This window comes from Anastrepha ludens, chromosome 2, assembly GCF_028408465.1.
Source record: "Anastrepha ludens isolate Willacy chromosome 2, idAnaLude1.1, whole genome shotgun sequence".
Classification (NCBI taxonomy): domain Eukaryota; kingdom Metazoa; phylum Arthropoda; class Insecta; order Diptera; family Tephritidae; genus Anastrepha; species Anastrepha ludens.
In genome coordinates, this window is record NC_071498.1 from 11,171,009 (window position 1) to 11,179,011 (window position 8,003).

Genomic DNA, 8,003 nt, shown 5'->3' on the forward strand with positions numbered 1-8,003 from the left:
CCGTATCCACCATACTCTCCGGATATCGCACCTTGTGATTATCATCTTTTCCGTGGACTTCAATCCCATATGAGTAACAAGAACTACTCCTCAAAAGAAGCTATAAAAAGGGATATCGAAGCGTATTTTGGCTCCAAGGACAAACAACTTTTTGAGCAAGGAATTAAAAATTTGCCAAAACGTTGGGAAGACATTGTAAATAATGAAGGAAAATATATTATTGATTAATAAATACTTTAAACATCCTTTTTATTAATTTTAAAAACACCTTTAAAAAACGCACGAACTTATGGACTGACCTGATATGTAAGAGGTCGTATGCCATAGGGGCTTATGTTTTCTTAATAAACTTAAATCTATCATTTTTCATATTTTTCGTTTAAAGAAGAAATTTACTTCAAGAAAATTAAAGAAAGGTCCAAACATTCATTTCGTTTTAATCCCCTATAACATAGGACCACATTTTTGTAGCCTTTGCATGAATTTTCTAATGGAGTTTCGAGCGACTGCTATTAAAAATTCATAGCAAATAAAAGCCAAACGAAACAAATATGTTTGATGAAGAAAATTCTTTCATAAAAGGCTTATTTTTATATAAATCTTTTGAAATCCTTACAAGCCGCAAATGCTTCGAGTTCTCTTTATTATTATCGATTATCAAGATCTTACTGTATATACATACACATACATACATTCACTATTATAGAAACTCATGCAACGGCTTTCCCATGCAGACTAAATTTTACCCAAGAGCGTCAAGCAGCAATAACACCGACACTACCCACACACACACACACAGCTCACTCTTAAGCGCTGCCGGTAGCCTTTAACCTCACTATAACAGAGCCGTTGTCTGAACTTCGTCAGCAGACTGTCATATGCCGCGCTCTGTGGGTCAATCACTGCCGCATTGGCACTTAAAAAAGAAAAGTCAAAGCATTAACAACAACAACAACAATAAGGTGAAAGCCAAATAGCAGCAGTCAGCAATATGGGAAAGTCAACCAAAGCTATTCAACGAGCAGTTGCGCCTTTAGGCATGTTGCTTTTCGGTATCCACAGGGCAGGCAGCGGTGTATGGCACAAGGCTTTTAAAAACGAAATCCACAAGTTCGGTGAGTACTTTGAGTAAAAGCTTAGCAAGCGTATTGATTGCCTGCAACTCGCTCAATTGGAAGTGGAAGTAAAAGTTTCCAAAGAAAACTTTTGTTTGGCAATGCGCAAACTCTATGCTTTATGCAAAAAATCTCTCATGTTCCACATAGGTTTAAAGGTGCGTTTATTTGGATGTGCTTAATATTGTAGAGAGAATTCTCACGTAAATCACATGAGCTCCACATGTGGCCCACAACTAAAAATCATACCAATTTCCAGTCATTATATATCAATACCTGGGGCCTCGGTGCGTAATTTTAGAGTGGCTACTTAGGTTCCACATCTTAAATTGCCGTCGTTATGTATGGGTGCGCTTTAAATTACACCGCCTTTGACTTTTACCTCACGTTCCACTTACATTCCGCATACGCTCCACATAAATGTTTGAACCTTTAGACTTGCCTTCAATTTAGTTTACTACTTTATCCAATTTTGTATGCCTACCAGCTTTCATCTACTTCAAAGCAACCGCGCCCAGTATTATTATCAACCAGTTACCGCGGCTCATATATTTATATATTCCTTCACTTTTGATTTCATTTCATTTTTATCACTTCTCCTTCATCTCTTGTCCCCTGAGCCGGCCGAGCGGTTACTTCAAGGGCTGACTGCTCTCAAATACTTACCGTATCCTCGCTTCCTTAATGAATCACTCAGTTGTCGCTTTGACAGTCATTAATTAACATAATTAGCACTTTTCGTCGGTTTCATTGCCTTTGCTTTGGGTACTTGCTTTTGTTTGCCTATTCTACTTTCGCTGCCTACTTTCCGTTCGTCACCTCATCAACGTTCATCAGAGCGAAAATAGACACAAAAAGTGTGACAAATAAATATTAACAATAACAACATTGGGGTAAGGTTTGTCAACTGAGTGAGCAAATAAATTGTATGGTCCATTGAGTTTGCTTTCTCTTTTGGCAAGGACATGCCGCAATTTCCTTCCGCAACACCCAACCCATTTCTGGGAAGACTCCTTAACATTGTTGTACATTTATCTTTATTATAGTAACTTGTTTTATAACTAGTAAATATATTGTTTTTGTTTGTTGCACTTATTTGTTTTATATTTATATTTAATTTGTCTTACAGCTCCCAATCAATTCTTCCTGCTTTGTTGTATGAGCATTGCATGGTCTCGCACTCAAGTCCGCACACGCATGCCAGAGCCTCTGAAATTCAGACCGTAGCTCCCCTGTAATGGTATGGATATTTTTCACCAGTTAGTTCCACTTGAAAACGCTCCAACGCACTCTACACCCCTTCCCATGCCGTTCACACGCTTACTTTCCCTCACAGTTGGTAGCATTACTGCAATTATTGTTTTTGTTGTTCTGTTTACACTATTATGCCGCTTTGTGCTCTCGTTGCCTTCAATTTTTGTTAACCCACCCGTTTGCCTCTTTTGGTGCACCTGGCCAACCATCAGGTTTAGTAGTGTCAGTGTGAGGCCTTTTTGTCCAACTAGCCTACCGAGTAAATACACGATTGTGACGTTATTATGTCCCCACTTATTTACGACACCAACACATGCTCATGGAGCTAAAAGCACGCATTCGCACATTAATTGTCTTGTTTGTCATTTGCTCGTCAATTTGCATTTAAATTACAAAATTTCTACTGGCGTTAATAAAATGCCCAGTTTATAGCCGAAATTCCGCACACAGTTCATTATTTTGCACAGAACTTAAGGAAATAGAATCTAGTTTTCAGTTTGAATAAGCGAATATTGAATGCAAAAACAGGAGTAAATGAGCCTGTAAAAGAAGTTGTTAAACTGAAATTTACACTACAATTAATCAGGGCTCCAATTCCAATGAAAAGATGGCATGAATTTGTGCTGTGGCATATGTCAATTTGAAAGTGCAAAGTTCACTTCTTAGGTTACCGAACGAAGCCACTTGTAGGTTCCCATTCTTTCCCATTTGAAGTAGGGCTCAAAATGCCTTCGCACTTAAAGCGACCGTCGTCTACTTTATCGTTTGATGTGACCACTAAAACGATCCTTCCTCTCCTTCCCTCCTCTCCTTCCCTCCTCTCCTTTCTATATTACTTCGGGAGGGCCTAGAACGGCATCCATAAAGGACCAACTCTATTCACCCAAGTCTGGGTCCACCATACTTGTAGCCAGCTTTCATGCTATAGGCTCGTCTTCTTGTGTCTCTATCTGTGCGGCTTCGCTTTGTTGCACTCTGTCGAGGTCAAACTTTTTTTTTTTGTAGTATGTTCTCGATGTATTTTTTTATCGCGCTCCAGCTGTCCCCGCGTTCGAGCATTTTGCTGATTATGTTGCTCGGCGCGATGTCTCCAATCAGTTCCCTCAGAGCATTTCTTTCCGCGAGCCATCTATCGCAACTAAAAAACGTGTGTTCAGCGTCATCGCTCAGCGCTTCACAGTATAAGCAGTTGGAATCGGTTACCTTGCCCTTGCGGTATAGGTATTTCCGGAAGTATCCGTCGTCTGAGAGGAACTGAGTTAAGAAGTATTTCACTTCCCCGAAGTTCCTTTGGACCCATTTGTCAATTGATGGAATAAGTTTCAATAGAGGCAGTTATACTAAGATCAAACATTGCTCAAGAATGGCTGGTATCCCTTAATGATATTAGCCCCGCCTTCATGGTCAGCCTGGAGACATAGAGATATTGAAGGAAATCACAAGGCCGATGAGATAGCCGGAAAGGGTACTAATCTTCTACCGCCTGAAAACAGAGGCAATATTGGAGTTCCTATTTTCAACCTCTCAAGAAATAACATCTGGAAGGTCGTGGCTTGTGTTACTGTTATTACGTAGGCACTCTTCTAGGAGTGTTTTCTCGCGAATACTACAAAAGTTGTTTAGACAGTACAACACTTCCTCTGTAATTGTCCAGCCTTAGCTAGGAGTAAAGCAAAGTTGTTAGGAAAACACTCTTTCGACTCTCTTACGGAACTATTAGATGTTGGGATAAAACCTATCCTGCTCTTCATAAAACCATAACACTGAGATTCTCGTGTTACACAGTTGCACCACAACGGACCCACATGGTCTAAGTGAATCAACTGTCTAAAAAATCGAATCTAATCTTAAAGCCATTTCCAAAGTAATTTCAACAAGTAGATTTTGGACGCTATGCCTTTGCCCTATAAAAATTAAGTAAAGATTAGAGTAAGTTAAGATTATTAAAACTGAGGGGGAAAATTGGAGGGAATTGCCTAACCATAGCCTTATTTTAATGCGTTTTAGGTGCAGGATATCAACTATAACTAATACCAAATGTTCTTCAGAGGCTCCATTCCTCTTTCTAATTAAATTATTCTATTCTTGCAATGGTGTATTTAGTGGCAATATTTTATAAAAATAATTCGCGCTTATAACATTTATTGCCGGTTTGGCCGAGCTCCTCCTTCTATTTGTGGCGTGCATCTTGATGTGGTTCCACAAATAGAAAAACCTACAGTTTTAAGGCGACTCCGAAGGACAAATAGCGTTTTATAAAGAGCATTCTCATGGCAGAAGTACACTCGAATATTTGCTATGCGTGCCGAGAGGCGACCGCTATTAGAAAGATTTATTTTATCGTTCGATGTTTCGTGCACGGTGTTTCAAACACATGCGCTTCCGAATTTTAATTACGCGCCAACACATCCGGCTATGGCAGCCTCCGAGTGGGAACATCATCATCATCATTTGGCACGACAGCTCTTTGTGAGCCTCGGCGGCACGTGGGATCTCCATTGGTGTTTTAAGCCGGCCAAACTAGTGGCAATCTCAACCAGTAGAAGTTTAATAATTAGTAACCCATACTTCCTGGCCACAGTCCCATAGCAGGAAGCTGCTAGGCTGATCAGCTGGTTGGTGACAACGAATGCTGCCAGGTTATGCCACACTTGATATCCTTAACGTAGTATAAGTATTTCTCTTCGTCGTCGTCCACCAGTGGTTTTCCTCTCGAAGGACTGCCGTGCCGGAGCACTTTCGTTCATTCTCGAAACATGGTCAACCCCGCACAGCCACTGTATTTTAATACGCTTCACTATGTGCACATCTCGGTATAGCTCATACAGCTCGCTGTTCCGTCGGATACGGAATACATGCTCGCCTACGCGAAGAAGGCCAAAGATTTTTCGGAGAATTTTTCTCTCAAACGCTTCCAGTGCTGTCTCATCAGTTGTCGTCAGCGTCAAAGCTTCTACGAGGATGGGGATGAAAAGGCTTTTGTACAGCATTGGTTTCGTTTTATTAGAGAGGGCTCTACTCCCCAATTGCCTACTGAGCCCAAAGTAACACCTGTTGGCAAGAGTTAACCTTAATTCAATCTGTAGGCTGACATCGTTCTGGCTGTCAACCCTGGTACCTACATAGATAAACACTGCATCACTTCGAATTCGCGATTGCCAACAGTGACGTGTTGTCCAAGATGCAAGGGCACTTTGCAAATTGACAGTAGATAATTTGCTTTACTCTCTGCTTCGACACATTAGTGATTTTGTTTTGGTATCATACACTTTTGGTTTTGTGAAAATGTCAGATTTTGTGCCGAATAGTCGACATGTGCGGGAAGTGTTGATTTTCCTCTTTCTTTCGAAAAAAATCGAGAGCTACAAAAAGTTCATGGAGATGCTGCTTTAAGTGAAACAACGTGCCGAGATCGATTCTGTCGCTTCAAAAACGGTGAGTTTAATATTGACAACCGTCCACGTGAAGGAAGGCCAAAAACCTTCGAAGACGCTGAGTTGGAGGCATTGCTCAATGAGGATCCGTATCCAACGCAAGAAGAGCTTGCTTCAGTATTAGGAGTTACCCGCCAATCCATTTCCAAGCGACTGCATGCTTTGGGAATGATTCAGAAACAGGGGACTTGTGTTCCTTATGAGCTAAAACCAAGGTAAAACCAAAGGAAAGGTTTTCTTCATCGCATCGTAACGGGTGATGAAAAATGTAATGAATCCAAAGAAAAGAAAGTCATGGGGACTGCCTGGCCATGCTTCTACGTCGTCGCCTCGGCCGAATATTCACGCTGCGAAGGTTATGCTATGTATTTGGTGGAACCAAGTTGGTGTTTTTTATTATGAAATGTTAAAACCAAGCGAAACCATCACTGGGGATCGGTATCGACTTCAAATGATGCGATTGAGCCAAGCACAAAGCGAAAAGCGGCCGCAATATGCGGAGAGACATAAAAAAGTGATTCTACAGCATGACAACGCTCGGCCTCACGTTGCCAAGCCCGTTAAAACCTACCTGGAAACACTGAAATGGGAAATTCTACCCCACCTTCCATATTCTTCAGATATTGCGCAGTCTGATTATCACCTGTTCCGATCGATGGCACATGGTATAGTTGACCAGCAGTTCCATTCATACGAACACATCAAAAAATTACTTAATCCGTGGATAGCCTCAAAAGATGAACACTTTTACCGCGACGGTATATGAGATCTACCAGAAAGATGGGAAAAAGTAGTATCCAGCGATGAAAAATACTTTCAATGATTCACCTGTAAGTTTTTTTTCAGAATAAAGTTGTATTTTCATAACAAATAACAGCGAGAACTTAGTTGCGCACCTAATATACCTATAATATATTGTTGGCACGTACACCCTTCGGGGTGTTTGGCCGAGCTCCTCCTCCTATTTGTGGTGTGCCCTTGATGTTGTTCCACAATAAAAGGACAAATAAAAGGCAGATATTTTTATGAGGAGCTTTTTCATGGCAGAAATACACTGGGAGGTTTGCCATTGCCTGCCGAGGGGCGACCGCTATTAGAAAAAACTTTTTCTTCATTTTGGTGTTTCACCGAGATTCGAACCTACGTTCCACTCGGCTACTGAAATATTAGACGCTTACATAATACCTTCTCTATCTTAATTATTTTCAACAGAGTGAGAACGCATTGAAATAATTTCAACAACTATTATTCAGCTATAGTCAAATAAACAAAGAAAATAACTTACACAAGCAGACATTTCAGGCCAGAAGTACAAAAATATTTGCGAAAATTCCAACTTAATAATCATAACAAAATAACAATGACCAGACCAACTCAGATGCACACGAAGAGGCAATAATTTGTTTGCATAGCCAACACTCCTTCAACAGTCATTTAGGATACAAGCAACGTTACTGCCACAAATACACGAACATACTCTACGAAATAAGCCAATTTATCGTGTTTCGCTTTTTGTTTTTGTTTCCGTGTAAACTCCCGTTGACTTGACGATCACGTTATGAAATTCCATCATAATTAACTGAAAAATATTTTCGCGTCGAAATGCAAACAACGTCAAAAACACAACAAATAACTTGAATTTTCTTCCCACACTAGTTTCGCTGCTGCCGGCGCAAGAATTATTAGACAACAAAGTATTCTAGAGTACTGAGTAAACCGCATGAGGACATGGCGTGCGAAAAGTAGAAGTACGCTCTTCCTCAGGCAATTAAGCACGGACGATATACCAATTCGAATTGCCTCCTCCACAGACCACCGAATATGGCACAACTCTCAAGCTACCTTAAAGAAGCTTGAGGCGCTTTTGATAATGGAAAAGGATAGGGTTACCGAGCGAAATATTTGGGAATGCATGGTTGACGAGTGTGAAGCTTTTCATTAAACGCACTAAATTCCGACGGAAATCGTTAATGTTCAGCAGCACGGCAACTTTTAAGTAACTAACAAATTAAGGAGTTGCTAAGAGCGCACTGACTTTCTTAAATATACAAAATGCAAAGGCATCACCACCAACCCACCAACAACCAAGCAAGTCATCAACTCATCATCAACACTCAGCAGTCTGTGCGCAATTATCCGCAGAAATAACCAAATCATCTGTAGCATTTCATTCAATTTCGCTTCACAGCCATTAGTACTT